Below are 19,269 nucleotides of genomic sequence, written 5' to 3'. Positions count from 1 at the left end.
TCTGCCTGTCTTTATATTAATACATATTATGTGAAACATTAAGTATACAAATATAAAGAACGATGAAGACATCAGATATAGTTTTCAAAAAATAATGAGTTATTTGAAGTATTTTAAAAGTCCATTAAAAATGTTTTAAGTTGGGCTTCCCTGGTGGCGCAGTGGTTGAGAGTCCACCTGCCGATGCAGGGGATGCGGGTTTGTGCCCCGGTCTGGGAAGATGCCGCAGAGCGGCTAGGCCCGTGAGCCATGGCTGCTGAGCCTGCACGTCCAGAGCCTGTGCTCTGCAACGGGAGAGGCCACAACAGTGACAGGCCCGCGTACCGCAAAAAAAAAAATGTTTTAAGTTATTTTCCTGAAGGATGAGATCTTTATTTATCCTGTATTTTAAATAATCTTACAAAATTCAGAAAAAAAGTCAGCTTGAAGGGTGTCCATGGAATTTAATATTAATGTTGTATAATCTTGTAGGAAGATGAGGTGGTAGCATTATTTACAGTATAATATTAGTATCTAAAATCTTGTTCTTCAGACATGATACTGGGTTAAGAGCCCTAGGTCTTTAGTCTTTAAAGGAAAGGATGCTTTTGAGAATTTTGGTAGAACATTACTAAGTGGCAAAAATATCAGATAATGTAAGATTCTTCATCATTTCTTTTAGAATCAAAGAATGAGTTAAGGAGATGTTAGTATTAGTTTGTTCTACAATTTATCTTAGGTCAGTAATATGATGGGTCTCTCTGTCTCTCACTCACTCTCTTACCCCTCATTCACTTTCCATTCCCCTTCTTTCAGCAAAATAAAGTCAAGCTGATTCTCCTTGAAGTGTTGTGTTGTCTTATTTTTTTAAGCCTCTTGGAATTTTTTAATTATATGGGTCCTATATGAATAAACATGATATACACAGAACTACATATCTATCAACTGGGGATGATGAGGTGGAACTCTCAAAAGAGTTGGAGCTAAGACTTTAAAGTTCCTGATATTTACAGAATGAAAGATTCCTTAATTACACTTCTGTCTCTTCAACTACTTCATCTTACATTCTGATTATCAGTACAAACACATACAAGGGTAGCAAACTGAGTTAATATAAAAGAGTCATGATTGTGTAGAAAAATCTCAGATTTTTTCACCTTTCTAAAGTGGTAATTCCTTCTTTGGAATGAAATAAAAACATATGTATTTGAACTCTCCTTCAATCAGCTACTCTATTACCTATTTAAAGTTTTCTATACTGACTCAGCATATATAAACCTTACACTATTAAAGAGGATTATTTTAAAAGAAAAAAAAGCCTAAATTTAATTTTATTGTTATATATAAGTTGATCTATGAAAAACTGAGATTTTTGAGATTTCTCTCTACTATGGATACTATGAAAGAAATAAGATAAATTACATAAGTATATAAAAGTATATTGTACTATCAAAAATCTAGAGAATATCCAGGTGGTTTCACTTTCTTTAAACTCTTATCATTTAAGTATGTATAATTTACAGTATGTGATATATATATATATATAGGGAAGTATAATAAACCAAATAAATTTAAAGACTTCAAAAATTCTGCAGTAAAAAGATATAATCTTAAAAAGCAAGGGCATAGATATTCAATGGTGTAGTTATTTCCTGGTCATACTTCAGTCCTAAGTGGATACTTGGAGTGCACAGAAGATAGACAAAATTCAGTATTTTATATCACATGTCCTAACTCTTTAAAGAGTGCTCTCAAACTACTGAGTAGGAATGAAAACACGGGAAACATTTATCTTCACTAGTCATCAAGCATCTTTGCTGATGTTAGAATGCTCATATATCACTGCTACCTAAATTAAAGTCAAGTTGAAGACACTCGCTAAATAGGTTAGTTATGCCATTTTGACAATTTAAAACTCATGAATCATTAACACTGCTGTATGTTATATATGAAAGTTGTTAAGAAAGTAAATCCTAAGAGTTCTCTTCACAAGAATAATTTTTTTCTACTTTAATTTTGTACCTATATGAAATGATGGATATCCAGTAAACTTATTGTGATAATCACTTCATGATATATGTAAATCAAATCATTATGCTGCATACTGTAAACTTATACAGTGCTGTATGCCAATTATATCTTAATAAACTTTGAAGAAAAACTGATGAGTCTTCCTAAATCTCAATATCGGCAACACCTAATACATTTTAGAATGATTACTGTCAGCTCTTTATTTATCTGAAAGTAAAGCTTCTATTATTTATTTTAATTTCTTGAAATATAATTGAAAATTAAAATTGTGATATAAGGTGTGAACATGATTTAATATACATTGTAAATGAATTCCCATCACTGAGTTAATTAACATATCCATTCCTTTATCATTTCACATACTTACTTTTTGTTGTTGTTGAGAACACAAGTTTTACTCTTCTAGCAAATTTCATTTATACAGTACCAAATAGTATTATCAACTTTAGTCACCATATAAAATATTGTATCTTCAGATCTTATTCATCTTATTACTGAAAATTTGCACTCTTTTTCCATCTTCTCCCTAGTTCCTCTACTTCCCAGAACCTGGCAACAACCATTCTAGTCTCTGTTTCTATGAGTTTGACCTTTTTTTTTTAGATTACACATTTAAGTGATATTATGTAGTATTTGTCTTTCTTAGTCTGGTATATTTCACCTAGCACAATTCCCTCCAGGTTTATCTATAGACTTCTTTCTATTTTTAAGGCTGACATACATAGATACACACACACTCATATATATACACACAGAAAGTCCCCTACATACGAATGAGTTCTGTTCTGAGAGCACGTTTGTAAGTCCAATTTGTTTGTAAGTCCAACGGTGTTAGCCTAGGTTCCCAGCTAACACAATCAGCTATATAGTACTGTACTGTAATAGGTTTATAATACTTTTCACACAAATAATACATAAAAAACAAACACAAAAAATAAAGAAAACATTTTTAATCTACAGTACCATACCTTGAAAAGTACAGTAGTACAATACAACAGCTGGCATACAGGGCCTGGCATCGAGTGAACAAGCAAGAAGACTGGAGTAGGGAGAGGAGGTGGGAGATGGTAGAGCTGAAGGATCATCAGCAATAGAAGCTGGAGGGCAAGCTGCAGTTTCACTCATGCCTGACACTGATGGCATAGGTTATCTTTCCTTGCTGTATTCGATTCTATCTACCCTTTTGAAAAAAATGATCCAGTGATATCTGGGTAATAACTATTCTTTTCTCACCGTAGATAACATGGTAGCACTGGATTACATTCTGAACAGCTGCTGCAATCTTTGTGTACCAGCTACATCACCACTGCTTTTATGCTTGCTTCTGGACATCCTGGGCTTGAAATAAAGACACTCTACTACTATACTGTATACAGTACTGTAGAGTAAAGTACACAAAAGCACAACCACTTGTAGAGGATGCACGCACATGACAATGTATGTCAGACATGTGAACTGACTTACTTGATTGGACATGTGAATGCACGTTCGCAACTTTGAAATTTCTCAACTTGAAGGTTTGTATGTAGGTGACTTACTGTATATGTATATATACATATATATATATTTAATCCATATCTCACATTTTTAAAATCCATTCATTTTTTTATGGATACTTAGGTTGTTTCTATACCTTGACTCTTGTGAATAATGATGCAATGAACATGGTAGCACAAGTATTTCTTCAAGATAGTGATTTTGTTTCCTTTGTATGTATACCCAGAAGTAGGTTTGCTTGATCTTATGATAGCTCTGTTTTCAGTTTCTAGAGGAAACTTCATACTATCTTCCATAGCGGCTGTACCAGTTTACATTTCCAGCAACAGTGTACAAGAGTTTCCTTTTCTCCACATCCTTGCCAGCATTTGTTATCTCTTGTCTCACTGACAATAGATATACCAACAAATGTCAGGTGATACTTTACGGTGATTTTTAATTGCATTTCTCTGATGATGAGTGATGTTGAGCACCTTTTAATGTATCCGTTGGCCCTTTGTATGTCTTCTTTGAAAAAAAAATGTCTGTTCAGGTCCTTTGCTTACCTTTTCATTAAGCTCCTGTTTTTTGTATGTGTCTCATATATTTTGGATATTAAGCCTTTATCAGACATGTAGTTTGCAAATATTTTTTCCCCACTTTATAAGTTGCATTTCCCACTTGTTGATGGTTTCCTTTGCTATGCAGAAGCATTTTAGTTTGATGTAGTCCCACTTGTTTATTTTTGCTTTTGGTGCCAAGTCCATAAAATTGATGCCAAGACCAATGTCAAAGACCTTATCCCCTATGTTTTTTCCAAGAGTTTTATTGTTTTAGGTCTGATATTCAACTCCTTAATCCATTTTGGGTTGACTTTTTACTTTTGTATATGGTATAAGATAGTGTTCAGTTTCATTCTTTTTCATGTGGCTATCCAGTTTTCCCAGAACCAGTTTTTAAAGAGATTATCCCTTCCCCGTAATATATTCTTGGCTTGAAAAAAATTGGTGTGTGTGTGTGTGTGTGTGTGTGTGTGTGTGTTGGGGTATGACAAAGTTTTCCCAAAGTTAGGAGGACTATTTTAAAATTATTATACATATTACTTCTTTATATGGAGGAGAGACTGGGAGAAATACTTCTGATTCTATGATAGTTGAAACTGAGTGTGATACCTGGAAAAATTTATAATTATGGCAGAAAATATTTACAAACAGAGTCCTAACAACAGTGGTACCTTAACATGTCTAATTAAATCAGTTTGAAGAGAAACATTAATTGACAAATACGCATGGGTGTATTTCTGGGCCGAAAAATTAATTGTCCTTATATGCATGAGTTTATTTTGGGGCTTTCTATTTCTGTTCCATCCATCTATGTGTCTGCTTTTATTCCTGTTTTGTTTGCTATAGCTTTGTAATATAGTTTGAAATCCAGAAATGTGATGTCTCCGGCTTTTTCTTCTTGTTCAAGATTGCTTTACCTTTTCAGGGTCTTTTGTGGCTCCAAACATATTTTAGGATTGTTTTTGCTATTTCTGTAAAAAATACCACTGGAATTTTGATAGGCATTGTTTTGAATGTTTAGTGCTTTGGGTAGAGTGGACAGTTTAGCAATTCTTCCAGTGCATGAGCACAGACTATCTTTCTTTTTATTTTTGTCTTCTTGAAGTTTCTTTTCCCCACTTTTTAAAAGATATAATTGACATATAACGCTGCATAAGTTTAAGGTGTGCATACAGTATAATGATTTGACTTACATACGTCATGAAATGATGATAAAAATAAGTTTATTGTCAAAATCCATCATCTCATATATAGATGCAAAATAAAAATAAAAAGAAATAATATATGATATTTTTTTCTTTATGATGAGAACTCTTAGGATTTACTCTCTTAACAACTATAAAATATAAATAGAGCAGTGTTAATTATATTAATTTTGTTGTACATTACAACCCGAGTACTTATTTATCTTATAACTAGAAGTTTGTACCTTTTGACCACTTTCATCCAACTCCCCCACCCCTCAACCCCTGCCTCTGGTAATCACGACACTTATCTCTTTTTATATGTAAATTAGTGGTCACTATGGAACACAGTATGGAGTTTCTTCAAAAAATTAAAAATAGAACTACCATATCATCCAGCAATTCCACTCTTGGATATTTACCCAAAGAAAATGAAAACACTAAATTCAATAAGATATGTGCACCACTATGTTCACTGCAGCATTATTTACAATAGCCAAGATAAGGAAGCAATTTAAGCGGCCATAAAAAATTAAATGTATAAAGAAGATGTGATATATATATAGTGGAATATTACTCAACTATAAAAAGAATGAAATCTTGCCATTTGTAACAAGGATAGACCTAGAGGGTATTATGCTAAGTGAAATAAGTCAGTCAGAGAAAGACAAATACTGCATGATTTTAATTATATGTAGAGTCTGAAAAACAAACGAATGAACAAACATAAGAAAACAGAAACAGAATCATAGATACAGAGATCAAACAGGTGGTTGCCAGAGGGGAAGGGAATGGGGGATGTAAGAAATAGGTGAGAAAGATTAAGAGATAGATGCTTCCCTGGTGGCCCAGTGGTTGAGAGTCCGCCTGCCGATGCAGGGGACACGGGTTCGTGCACCAGTCTGGGAAGATCCCACATGCCACAGAGAGGCTAGGGCCGTGAGCCATGGCCTCTGAGCCTGCACGTCCAGAGCCTGTGCTCTGCAATGTACCACAAAAAAAAAAAAAAAAAAAAAGAGGTACAAACTTCCAGTTTCAAAATAAATTAGTCACGTCTGAAATGCACAGTGTGAGGAATACAGTCAAAAATAATGTAGTATCTTTATATGTTATTACATGGTAACTAGCCTTATTATGGTGATCTTTAATTTTTCATCATTGTTTTGTAGTTTTCAGTGTAGAGATCTTTCACCTCCTTGGTTAAATTTATTATTAGGTATCGAGTGTGATGTTAGCTGTGGGCTTGTCATATATGGCCTGTATTATGTTTATGTACATTCCTTCTATACCCAGTTTGTTGAAAGTAAAATTTCTATTTAGTTTTTTAAATTTATTATCTAAACTATATTTTACTTATTTATATATTTTCTTATTTAAGAAGATGTCTTTTAAAAAAGTTTTATTGGAGTATAGTTGGTTTACAATGGTGTGTTAGTTTCTGATGTACAGCACAGTGAATCAGTTGTATATATACATATTTCCACTCTTTTTAAGATTATTTTCCCATATAGGTCATTACAGAATACTGAGACGAGTTCTCTGTGCTATTCAGCAGGTTCTTACTAGTTATCTATTTTATACACAGTAGTGTGTATATGTTGATCCCAATCTCCCAATTTATCTCTCCCCCCTCCTGCTTTCCCCCCAGGTAAGCATAAGTTTGTTTTCTATAACTGTGACTCTGTTTTGTAAACAAGTTCCCATTTGTACAATTTTTTAAAGATTCCACATATAAAGGATATCATATGGTATTTGTCTTTCTCTGTCTGACTTACTTCACTCAGTATGACAATTTCTAGGTCCATCCATGTCACTGAAAATAGCATTATTTTGTTCTTTTTTATGGCTGAGTAATATTTTAAAATTGATTTCTGGCAGCTGTTTTACATAAAGTAGATATACCATTTTCTGATAAACATAAGTTTATTAATAGAAGTACTACATTTTTATATTACTGTTCTTATTTTTAAATATTCAGAAAATATCTTCATTAGTAAAACCCAGTGGTGTTTGGCTCACAATAGCTCTTTTTTTTTTTTTTTTGACATCTTTATTGGGGTATAATTGCTTTACAATGGTGTGTTAGTTTCTGCTTTATAACAAAGTGAATCAGTTATACATATATATATGTTCTCATATCTCTTCCCTCTTGCATCACCCTCCCTCCCACCCTCCCTATCCCACCCCTCCAGGCTGTCACAAAGCACCGAGCCGACATCCCTGTGCCATGCGGCTGCTTCCCACTAGCTATCTACCTTACGTTTGTTACTGTGTATATGTCTATGACTCTCTCTCGCCCTGTCACAGCTCACTCTTCCCCTCCCCATATCCTCAAGTCCGTTCTCCAGTAGGTCTGTGTCTTTATTCCTGTCTTACCCCTAGGTTCTTCTTTTCTTCTTAAATTCCATATATATGTGTTAGCATACGGTATTTGTCTTTTTCTTTCTGACTTACTTCACTCTGTATGACAGACTCTAGGTCTATCCATCTCATTACAAATAGCTCAATTTCATTTCTTTTTAAGGCTGAGTAATATTCCATTGTATATATGTGCCACATCTTCTTTATCCATTCATCCAATGATGGGCGCTTAGGTTGTTTCCATCTCCGGGCTATTGTAAATAGAGCTGCAATGAACATTTTGGTACATGACTCTTTTTGAATTTTGGTTTTCTCAGGGTATATGCCCAGTAGTGGGATTGCTGGGTCATATGGTAGTTCTATTTGTAGTTTTTTAAGGAACTTCCATACTGTTCTCCATAGTGGCTGAACCGATTCACATTCCCACCAACAGTGCAAGAGTGTTCCCTTTTCTCCACACCCTCTCCAGCATTTATTGTTTCTAGATTTTTTGATGATGGCCATTCTGACTGGTGTGAGATGATATCTCATTGTAGTTTTGATTTGCATTTCTCTAATGATTAATGATGTTGAGCATTCTTTCATGTGTTTGTTGGCAGTCTGCATATCTTCTTTGGAGAAATGTCTATTTAGGTCTTCTGCCCATTTTTGGATTGGGTTGTTTGTTTTTTGTTATTGAGCTGTATGACCTGCTTGTAAATTTTGGAGATTAATCCTTTGTCAGTTGCTTCATTTGCAAATATTTTCTCCCATTCTGAGGGTTGTATTTTGGCCTTGTTTATGGTTTCCTTTGCTGTGCAAAAGCTTTGAAGTTTCATTAGGTCCCATTTGTTTATTTTTGTTTTTATTTCCATTTCTCTAGGAGGTGGGTCAAACAGGATCTTGCTGTGATTTATGTCATAGAGTGTTCTGCCTATGTTTTCCTGTAAGAGTTTGATAGTTTCTGGCCTTACATTTAGGTCTTTAATCCATTTTGATCTTATTTTTGTGTATGGTGTTAGGGAGTGATCTAATCTCATACTTTTACATGTATCTGTCCAGTTTTCCCAGCACCACTTATTGAAGAGGCTGTCCTTTCTCCACTGTACATTCCTGCCACCTTTATCGAAGGTAAGGTGTCCATATGTGCGTGGGTTTATCTCTGGGCTTTCTATCCTGTTCCGTTGATCTATCTTTCTGTTTCTGTGCCAGTACCATACTGTCTTGATTACTGTAGCTTTGTAGTATAGTCTGAAGTCAGGGAGCCTGATTCTTCCAGCTCCGTTTTTCGTTCTCAAGATTGCTTTGGCTATTCGGGGTCTTTTGTGTTTCCATACAAATTGTGAAATTTTTTGTTCTAGTTCTGTGAAAAATGCCAGTGGTAGTTTGATAGGGATTGCATTGAATCTGTAGATTGCTTTGGGTAGTAGAGTCATTTTCACAATGTTGATTCTTCCAATCCAAGAACATGGTATATCTCTCCATCTATTTGTATCATCTTTAATTTCTTTCATCAGTGTCTTATGATTTTCTGCATACAGGTCTTTTGTCTCCTTAGGTAGGTTTATTCCTAGATATTTTATTCTTTTTGTTGCAATGGTAAATGGGAGTGTTTTCTTGATTTCACTTTCAGATTTTTCATCATTAGTATACAGGAATGCCAGAGATTTCTGTGCATTAATTTTGTATCCTGCTACTTTACCAAATTCATTGATTAGCTCTAGTAGTTTTCTGGTAGCATCTTTAGGATTCTCTATGTATAGTATCATGTTATCTGCAAACAGTGACAGCTTTACTTCTTCTTTTCCGATTTGGATTCCTTTTATTTCCTTTTCTTCTCTGATTGCTGTGGCTAGAACTTCCAAAACTATGTTGAATAAGAGTGGTGAGAGTGGGCAACCTTGTCTTGTTCCTGATCTTAGTGGAAATGCTTTCAGTTTTTCACCATTGAGGATGATGTTGGCTGTGGGCTTGTCATATATGGCCTTTATTATGTTGAGGAAAGTTCCCTCTATGCCTACTTTCTGCATGGTTTTATCATAAATCGGTGTTGAATTTTGTCAAAAGCTTTCTCTGCATCTATTGAGATGATCATATGGTTTTTCTCCTTCAATTTGTTAATATGGTTTATCACATTGATAGATTTGCATATATTGAAGAATCCTTGCATTCCTGGAATAAACCCCACTTGATCACGGTGTATGATCCTTTTAATGTGCTGTTGGATTCTGTTTGCTAGTATTTTGTTGAGGATTTTTGCATCTATGTTCATCAGTGATATTGGCCTGTAGTTTTCTTTCTTTGTGACATCCTTGTCTGGTTTTGGTATCAAGGTGATGGTGGCCTCGTAGAAGGAATTTGGGAGTGTTCCTCCCTCTGCTATATTTTGGAAGAGTTTGAGAAGGATAGGTGTTAGCTCTTCTCTAAATGTTTGACAGAATTTGCCTGTGAAGCCATCTGGTCCTGGGCTTTTGTTTGCTGGAAGATTTTTAATCACAGTTTCAATTTCAGTGCTTGTGATTGGTCTGTTCATATTTTCTATTTCTTCTTGATTCAGTCTTGGCAGGTTGTGCATTTCTAACAATGCGTCCATTTCTTCCAGATTGTCCATTTTATTGGCATAGAGTTGCTTGTAGTAATCTCTCATGATCTTTTTTATTTCTGCAGTGTCAGTTGTTACTTCTCCTTTTTCATTTCTAATTCTATTGATTTGAGTCTTCTCCCTGTTTTTCTTGATGAGTCTGGCTAGTGGTTTATCTATTTTGTTTATCTTCTCAAAGAACCAGCTTTTAGTTTTATTGATCTTTGCTATTGTTTCCTTCATTTCTTTTTCATTTATTTCTGATCTGATTTTTATGATTTCTTTCCTTCTGCTAGCTTTGGGGTTCTTTTTGTTCTTCTTTCTCTAATTGCTTGAGGTGCAAGGTTAAGTTGTTTATTCAAGATGTTTCCTGCTTCTTAAGGTGGGCTTGTATTGCTATAAACTTCCCCCTTAGAACTGCTTTTGCTGTATCCCATAGGTTTTGGGTCGTTGTGTCTCCATTGTCATTTGTTTCTAGGTATTTTTTTAATTTCCTCTTTGATTTCTTCAGTGATCACTTCATTACTAAGTAGTGTATTGTTTAGCCTCCATGTGTTTGTATTTTTTACAGATCTTTTCCTGTAATTGATATCTAGCCTCATTGCAATGTGGTCAGAAAAGATACCTGATACAAGTTCAATTTTCTTAAATTTACCAAGGCTTGATTTGTGACCCAAGATATGGTCTATCCTGGAGAATGTTCCATGAGCACTTGAGAAAAATGTGTATTCTGTGGTTTTTGGATGGAGTGTCCTATAAATATCAATTAAGTCCATCTTGTTTAATGTATCATTTAAAGCTTGTGTTTCCTTATTTATTTTATTTTGGATGATCTGTCCATTGGTGAAAGTGGGGTGTTAAAGTCTCCTACTATGAATGTGTTACTGTCGATTTCCCCTTTTATGGCTGTTAGTATTTGCCTTATGTATTGAAGTGCTCCTATGTTGGGTGCATAAATATTTACAATTGTTGTATCTTCTTCTTGGATCGATCCCTTGATCATTATGTAGTGTCCTTCTTTGTCTCTTCTAATAGTCCTTATTTTAAAGTCTATTTTGTCTGATATGAGAATTGCTACTCCAGCTTTCTTTTGGTTTTCGTTTGCATGGAATATCTTTTTCCATCCCCTTACTTTCAGTCTGTATGTGTCTCTAGGTCTGAAGTGGGTCTCTTGTAGACAGCATATATAAGGGTCTTGCTTTTGTATCCATTCAGCCAATCTGTGTCTTTTGGTTGGAGCATTTAGTCCATTTACATTTAAGGTAATTATGGATATGTATGTTCCTAGTCCCATTTTCTAAATTGTTTTGGGTTCGTTATTATAGGTCTTTTCCTTCTCTTGTGTTTCTTGTCTAGAGAAGTTCCTTTAGCATTTGTTGTAAAGCTGGTTTGGTGGTGCTGAACTCTCTCAGCTTTTGTTTGTCTGTAAATCTTTTAATTTCTCCATCAAATCTGAGTGAGATCCTTGCTGGGTAGAGTAGTCTTGGTTGCAGGTTTTTCTTCTTCATCACTTTCAGTATGTCCTGCCACTCCCTCCTGGCTTGCTTGCAGGGCTTCTGTTGAGAGATCAGCTGGTAACCTTATGGGGATTCCCTTGTGTGTTATTTGTTGTTTTTCCCTTGCTGCTTTTAATATGCTTTCTTTGTATTTAATTTTTGACAGTTTGATTAATATGTGTCTTGGCGTATTTCTCCTTGGATTTATCCTGTATGGGACTCTCTGTGCTTCCTGGACTTGATTAACTATTTCCTTTGCCATATTAGGGAAGTTTCCAACTATAATCTCTTCAAATATTTTCTCAGTCCCTTTCTTTTTCTCTCCTTCTTCTGGAACCCCTATAATTCGAATGTTGGTGCGTTTAACGTTGTCCCAGAGGTCTGTGAGACTGTCCTCAGTTCTTTTCATTCTTTTTTCTTTATTCTGCTCTGCAGTAATTATTTCCACTATTTTATTTCCAGGTCACTTATCCATTCTTCTGCTGCAGTTATTCTGCTATTGATCCCATCTAGAGTACTTTTAATTTCATTAATTGTGTTGTTCATCGTTGCTTGTTTCATCTTTAGTTCTTCTGGGTCCTTGTTAACTGTTTCTTGCATTTTGTCCATTTGATTTCCAAGATTTTGGATCATCCTTACTATCAGTATTCTGAATTGTTTTTCAGGTAGACTGCCTATTTCCTCTTCATTTGTTAGGTCTGGTGCATTTTTATCTTGCTCCTTTATCTGCTGTGTGTTTTTCTGTCTTCTCGTTTTGCTTATCCTACTGTGTTTGGGGTCTCCTTTTTGCAGGCTGCAGGTTCGTAGTTCCCACTGTTTTTGATGTCTGTCTCCAGTGGCTAAGGTTGGTTTAGTGGGTTGTGTAGGCTTCCTGATGGAGGGGACTAGTGCCTGTGTTGTGGTGGATGAGGCTGGATCTTGTCTCTCTAGTGGGCAGGTTCACGTCTGGTGGTGTGTTTTGGGGTGTCTGTGGCCTTATTATGATTTTAGGCAGCCTCTCTGCTAATGGGTGAGGTTGTGTTCCTGTTTTGCCAGTTGTTTGTCATAGGTTGTCCAGCACTGTAGCTTGCTGGTCATTGAGTGAAGCTGGGTGCTGGTGTTAAGATGGAGGTCTTTGGGAGATTTTCGCAGTTTGATATTATGTGGAGCTGGGAGGTCTCGTTGACCAGTGTCCTGAAGTTGGCTCTCCTACCTCAGAGGCAGAGCCCTGACTCCTGGCTGGAGCAGCAAGAACCTTTCATCCACACGGCTCAGAATAAAAGGGAGAAAAAGTAGAGAGAATTAGTAGAAGTATGAAGAAAGAAAGGAGAGAAGGAAGGAAGGAAGAAAGAAAGAAAGAAAGAAAGAAAGAAAGAAAGAAAGAAGCAAAGACGGAAAGAAGGCAAGAAGGAAAGAAAGGAGGGAGGGAGGGAGGGAGGAAGGAAGGAGGGAAGGAAAGAAAAAAGACAGAAAGAAAGAAGATACAGTAAAATAAAATAAAGTATAATAAAGTTACTGAATTAAAAAATAATTATTTAGAAAAAAAAAGGGACGGATAGAACCTTAGGACAAATTTTGGAAGCAAAGCTATACAGACAAAACCTTACACAGAAGCATACACATACACCCTCACAAAAAGAGGTAAGGGGGAAAAAATCATAAATCTTGCTCTCAGAGACCACCTCCTCAATTAGGGATGATTCGTTGTCTAAATGAGGGAAGGAAAGAAAGAAAGAAAGAAAGAAAGAAAGAAAGAAAGAAAGAAAGAAAGAAAGAAAGAAAGAAAGAAAGGTAAAGTATAATAAAGTTATTAAAATTAAAATTAATTATTAAGAAAAAAATTTTTAAAAAAAACATGGACGGATAGAACCCTAGGACAAATGGTGGAAGCAAAACTATACAGACAAGCTCTCACACAGAAGCATACACATACACATTCACAAAAAGTGGAAAAGGGGAAAAAATCATAGATCTTGCTCTCGAAGCCCACCTCCTCAATTTGGGATGATTCGTTGTCTATTCATGTATTCCACAGATGCAGGGTACATCAAGTTGATTGTGGAGCTTTAATCCGCTGTTTCTGAGGCTGCTGGGAGAGATTTCCCTTTCTCTTCTTTGTTCTCACTGCTCGCAGGGGCTCAGCTTTGGATTTGGCCCTGCCTCTGCGTTTAGGTCGCTGGAGGGCGGCTGTTTTCTGCTCAGACAGGACGGGGTTAAAGGAGCCATTGATTCGGGGGCTCTGGCGCGCTCAGGCCAGGGGGAGGGAGGGGCACTGCATGCAGGGCGGGCCTGCAGCGGCAGCGGCCGGCGTGACGTTGCACCAGCCTGAGGCTCGCCGTGCGTTCTCCCGGGGAAGTTGTCCCTGGATCCCGGGAACCTGGCAGTGGCGGGCTGCACAGGCTCCCCAGAAGAGGGGTGTGGTTAGTGACCTGCGCTCGCACACAGGCCCACTGGTGGCGGCAGCAGCAGCCTTAGCGTCTCCCGCCCGTCCCTGGGGTCCGTGCTTTTAGCCGCGGCTCGCACCCGTCTCTGGAGTTCCTTTAAGCAGCGCTCTTAAACCCCTCTCCTCGCGCACCAGGAAACAAAGAGGGAAGAAAAAGTCTCTTGCCTCTTCGGCAGGTGCAGACTTTTCCCCGGACTCCCTCCCGGCTAGCCTTGGTGCAATAACCCCTTCAGGCTATGTTCAAGCCGCCAACCCCAGTCCTCTCCCTGCGCTCCGACCGAAACCCGAGCCTCTGCTCGCAGCCCCGCCCGCCTCGGGCCTCTCGGGCTGGTGAGGGCCGGCCGATCCTCTGTGCGGGAATCTCCCCGCTTGGCCCGCCGCACACCTGTTGCTGTGCACTCCTCCGCGGCTTCGAAGCTCCCCTCTCCGCCTCCCGCAGTCTCCTCCCGCGAAGGGGCTTCCTAGTGTGTGGAAACTTTTCCTCTTTCACAGCTCCCTCCCACTGGTGCAGGTGCCATCCCTATTCTTTTGTCTCTGTTTTTTCTTTTTTTCTTTTGCCCTAACCAGGTACGTGGGGAGTTTCTTGCCTTTTGGGAGGTCTGAGGCCTTCTGCCAGCCTTCAGTAGGTGTTCTGCAGGAGTTGTTCCACGTGTAGATGTATTTCTGGTGTATCTGTGGGGAGGAAGGTGATCTCCGCGTCTTACTCTTCCGCCATCTTCAAGGTCCCCCCTCACATTAGCTCTTGAGAGAAACATTATCAACATCATGTAATGAATATGATAAATTCATTTCAGTTTTGTCCAAACTAAACTACTTGCTACTCAGTAGAGAGTATAGGCCCTATTTCTACATCAAAATATATATTTTTGAGAGTACATAAGTAGTAGCATTGGTTTTATGTTATTGGGTTCACTAATCAATCTATGTATTTGAAAATATTATATATGCTATTGTGTTTATATTTGAGAAACACTAATAAAATGAACTAACTAGACCTAAATTAAGGAAATAAAATTTGACAATTAATAAGGAAGAAAATGTGTTCATTTCAAATGCATTATTCATAAAAAGTAGCTTTCATGGTAAGAAATTAATTTTGTAATTAAACTAATAAACATCATAAAATTCAAATTTTCCACTTGCTAGTATGTTATCACATAACTTTGGGAATCTTCAGCATCTCAAAATAGCAAGATGACAATAACATTTAGTATGAATTAAATATTTGACATGAATTATCTTATTAAATTCTATAACAAATTATGAAATCATGTTATTATATTTAAAATATAAAGCTGAGACTTGTAGAGGTTAGATACTCATTTAAGCTTAGAAATTTTGTAAGTAGCAAAAGTAAAATTCAAATTTAGCACAGACCTGTGAGAACATAAAATGTATTCTCTTGACCACTGTGCATCAACTGATATAACATTACATGTTGATATTGATCACATAAGTTATCCGTTGTCTCTATATACACATCAGTATGACACAAAGCTTATGTTTTACCAGTAATTGTCAGAATCTCTATTGTCTGGGTGTTATATAGTATTTTTGAAACCTGAGCTGGTTACCTTAGACTGGTTCTTGAAAACAAAAACATAAAAGAGGTATAATATCAAATATCATACTTAAAATGTGATTTAGTCTAATACTCTCCCTTTTGAAGAGTTTTGGGTTGCTAACATGGGATTTTTTTACTATAATGTTCATGGTTTTACTTTTTAGTTTCATCTTTTATTCAGAGAAGTTATAGTAAATTCTAATAACAGCCTGAGACTTGAATTAAGCTAAAATGCAATTACTTTCTAAGGAGACATTTTTCTTTGAGGTTCAGATGGTCATTTTAGAAGGTTCATAGTTAATTAATTTTAAATCAGTGTCAGTCACCTTCCAACTACACAGACAATTTCCAAAATATAAAGCATCCAGGACTGGCAAAACAACAAACATTTTATCACTGACTCCTTGATACAGGTTGAAAAGTTTTATACACAACCTCCTTCCTCATGAGTGAGGTGACATGACTCTCTCCTTTTGAATTATTTTTTATTTTTCCCTTGTGATTCATAGTCATGATTGGGGTGAATGTTCTCCAGTCAATAAAATCCTGAAACACTTGCCTTTTACTTATTTCTGCCTTATTTAGTAATGTGCCTAGCTCATTCTTTTGTATCTTATACATTAATTATCAACAAACGTCTCTATATTCTCAAATTTTATTTGAGCAAACTTTACTCTTTCAATTAAAGTGAAATATCTCTTTACCTGAAGTCTTAAAATTCTTGCTCTATCTGCTATTTTCTGGTATTATTAAGCCAAAAATAGGGGAATTTTCTCATTCTCTAGTGCTACCTTTTCACCACTTTTCTAACACCTTATTCAACAATCTGTCCTCACTCTAAATCTATACCATTTCTTATCATTTATAAACTTATACACCTCTCCCAACATTTTTCAAGGATTTCCATTTTCAGAAATATTGCTCATGACCCTGATTTCACTCTACACACTTTTCTATCACAGTTTCATAAAACTGAATATACAGATAGAAGTTGTAAGCAACTTTGCAGGCAGTAACAACTCAACTATTATGCTTTTAACTTAAGAAGAGTGGGCCCCAATCCCTGATCCAGCTTTCATTCTTTAATCTTTAGCTGCTTCCATATTTTCTTTGTCATTATTTTGTTCTCTAATCTGATAACTATTTTCCTAACAGTTATCTTTTCTAAACATTCTCCTTAACCAGATACATTAAATAAGTTTTTCCTTGACTAAACTAATTCCAGCATTTTAATAATTATATCATAACCACACTGACAATTCCAAATTTGATATAAATTTAAGAATCTATTTTCTTTTCTACGTTTTAAGGTAATTAAGCATTGAAGAAAAAGGTCACCTTGCAACGTGGACTATATTAAAAACAAATTTTAAAAATCCCTCTAACTAATTCACAGTGTTTCTCCTAGTATTTGACTAATCTCTTTATTCAAATCAAATTAATTTCATTCTTCTCATCAAAGAAAGAATTCCAAACATTTACTACCTTTCCAGAGAGGAGTGGGGTGAGGTTTCCAGGCAATAAAAAGGACTTACATTTAATTCTGAATGCCAGATAAACAACACATTTTTTTTTTTAGTATAAGCACATCCCACATATTACACAAACATACTCACTAAAAATTATATATATAATGTGTCTATAATGCAAATATATGTATGTGTATATGTATTTCTTATTCATATGAGATTCAATTTAACTATGGGTCTTGTATTTTCATTTGCTATATCTGGCAACCCTAAGGTGGAAGAACACCAAATCTTATCATCTCAGAAATTAAGCTCACCTTCGATTTTATTATGAAGATCAAAATAGCCTCTCTTTATGTCTTTATTATTCTTGTCTTCTTCTTCAAATATATTCTAGAAGGCATAGTTTGCTCTTTCTCCTGGGAGTAACTACCACCTTCCCATATTTACATATTTTTAGATTTTTGCATTTCATCTGGAAACATATGGAAAAGTTACCTGTTCCACAAATGTGTGTGTGTGTGCTTATTTACTTGAATATATATATACTCTCTCTGTTTTATTCTGGACAAAAACCATGTTTTTGAATTGGTTTTAATTTTTACACCAAAGAATTCCTGAAAGAAGTCTGGTTTCAAAATATCTATATTCATATGATTTATGATCTTATATACAATGCAAATGTTACATTTAGAAAATTATTGAAGTTCTCCAGTTTAAAAACATGGTAAGCTTTCCCTTAATTATTTCAAAATACTATTTTTTTCCTTTACATTGATTAGTCAATTAATTAAATATCAAATTTTTACTTTCCAAATTAATATTTAGAATCAAATATAACCATATATCCATATTGTATAAAAATAATTTAAGTAGAAATGTTTGTGTTATAAGCTTCAGTTCAACTTTTGTTGCAAAGAGTTTCTTTCAAAGCTAAGACCTTCTATATATACATAAAGTGGTTTTCTGGGGAAAAAAAAGGAAATTTCAGCAACTTATGTGAGAGCCCAAGAGTTAAAAATAAATCTAGAATATATGGTTGGCTTTATGAGGAAAATATTTCACAAAAAATATTATCAAGTAAAGAAGTTCAAACTAATTTGATTCCTATTTCCTTTTTTCCTAGATTACATGGTTTGCTATATGATTGGATGCTGAATTGGAATAGTTAGTGGATTTGAATATATAAATGTTATGTAACATATGGTTTACATTTTCTATCAGACCTTCTCAGCCCATTATACATTTTTAGCCTCACCTCTGTATCCAGTTCAATAACTTATAACTCAATTTTTAAAAAAACTATGGCCCATAATAAGAAATATATCATGCATCAAAAATAATAAGTGTAAACACACAGACAATTCGAACAAGTTTCGTCTAATAATTATTCTTACTATATTCTTGCACTCTGATACTTTCATTCTGTGATTTTATTTGAAAATGTTAAGCCAATAATGACTAAATAGTTGGATTTTAATAATCACTGATAGATTATGGTTCAGGTTTGAAAAATACTACCTTAGAAATTTTGAGTGTCTTATTCTACAAATTTATCTAATCCTTTTTAGGAATTTTTCAGTCTTTGCAGCTTGCCATTGCAAAGAGAAGACTGAGTCTCTAGAGAAGGTATGTCTAAACTCACCTGGCACCTAAACACATCCCATTTCTCAATGACTGCCCTTCCTAATGTTTGTTTTATATAATGTCTAAATGATAAAAGGAAGATCTTTAACATCTCTGCTGTTGAATAAGACTTTTCCAAAGCAACTTCTCTGCTAGAACTTAATTACTAGACAGTTCCCTGGGAGAAATATTACTCAGTATATAAACAATACTTCCTTATTAGTGACCTCACAAAAGGTAAAATTTTGATGGATCCCTGAAACCCATAACAGCTCCTGTTATATTTTATATGCTCAATAATTTTGGTTTTATAAATTTTCTCGCTGCATTTGACTTTTTACACTGGTCTAAAACTATGGCAAGTGAATGTCATCTATGGCAACAGAATGTCAGCACAAAGGAAGAATAGAGTTAAGTACTGATGGAAGTTTTTGAAGTATTTTAGGGGGACGCTTATGAATAGGAAATATGACCACTTGTGATATCACAGACTGATGCTCTGAAACATGACATAATTAAAATATAATTTAGTGTAGGA

This window comes from Delphinapterus leucas, chromosome 18 (genome assembly GCF_059928025.1).
Source record: "Delphinapterus leucas isolate spDelLeu-1000000601 "Yukka" chromosome 18, BTC_Dleu_Yukka2, whole genome shotgun sequence".
Taxonomy (NCBI): Eukaryota; Metazoa; Chordata; class Mammalia; order Artiodactyla; family Monodontidae; genus Delphinapterus; species Delphinapterus leucas.
Note: the sequence above shows the minus strand (reverse complement) of the source record.